Source organism: Uloborus diversus, chromosome 9 (genome assembly GCF_026930045.1).
Source record: "Uloborus diversus isolate 005 chromosome 9, Udiv.v.3.1, whole genome shotgun sequence".
NCBI classification, from domain to species: domain Eukaryota; kingdom Metazoa; phylum Arthropoda; class Arachnida; order Araneae; family Uloboridae; genus Uloborus; species Uloborus diversus.
Window position 1 is genome coordinate 11,768,091 of NC_072739.1, and position 1,112 is coordinate 11,769,202.

A 1,112-nucleotide genomic window follows, 5' to 3' on the forward strand; every position below is an offset into this window, starting at 1 on the left:
GTTTTCTCAAAGAGAAAATAATTGTTGTTGAAAGCCCAAGACCTAGAAGAGAATTCCATTAGTACATTATATTTGATTTCAGACATTAGAACTAGTTCAAATTTTTAGATACAACAGATCCTGAATTTTATTTGAATATTTTGGTATTCGTACATAATGCTGACAGAAAAGATGTATTAAGAAGCTTTACCCTATCAAAAATCCTAGGCTAAATTAGATTTACATTACCTTTACATAAGGTCAGACAGCAGAAGAAATTTGACGTTATCTATTAACTGATTTACAGAGTCACCTTGAACCTTCTTGCTGACGATGGGTTTGAAAACGAGTTTTAGAATGTCCCATTTGATCCCCCCCCCTCCGCCTCCTTCCCAAACATTATCACTTTGCGAATTTCCCTAACATCTTTTTAAACATTAAGGAAGGGTTGTCATTACTTTTATGGCATTTTATTTTGTTTGTTTCTTTTCCTCAAAACTTTTAAAACTTAATTGTTGCATTTGAATTGAATAAAGGCTATGAATTCTTTCTTTTCTTTTCGCAAATGAAATTTAATTGTTTTTGCTCACCGCAAATTTGAAAACAATTTTTCGAACACCTCACATAATTATTTTTTCTTTTCTCAAACTCCCCCCCCCCCCCACACACACATATTTTCTCTACTTTTCGCTTTATTTTCCATAGTATAGCAGCTTCAAAACTGAAAAATAGGGAGATTCATGCATAAAATGTGGGAGATTTTGCATGAAACAAATTTCATACCAAAAATTTGACTGTAAAAGGGATTTTAAAAATATAGGTAGGGATTTCTAAATCAGAGTTCAAAAATATACCAGGACCCAAAATCAGAAATTGAGGTTTATTACTAGTATTACTTGTTTGAAGTCAAAAGAGCAATAACTTTTAGTTTTAAAAAATGCTTTAAAGTCGTCATAAGGGGGCTTTTCTTTTGTAAGTGATAAAAATTAATAGCAGCAGGTAAAAATTAAAGAAGTTCAGAGGAAAATTGGGAACGATTTGCCCGTTTAAAAAATTTAAAAAGAAAGAAAATGTCTCAAAAAAGTGACTTTTACATCCTCTACCTCAGCAAATATAGAAAAATAATGTTTACA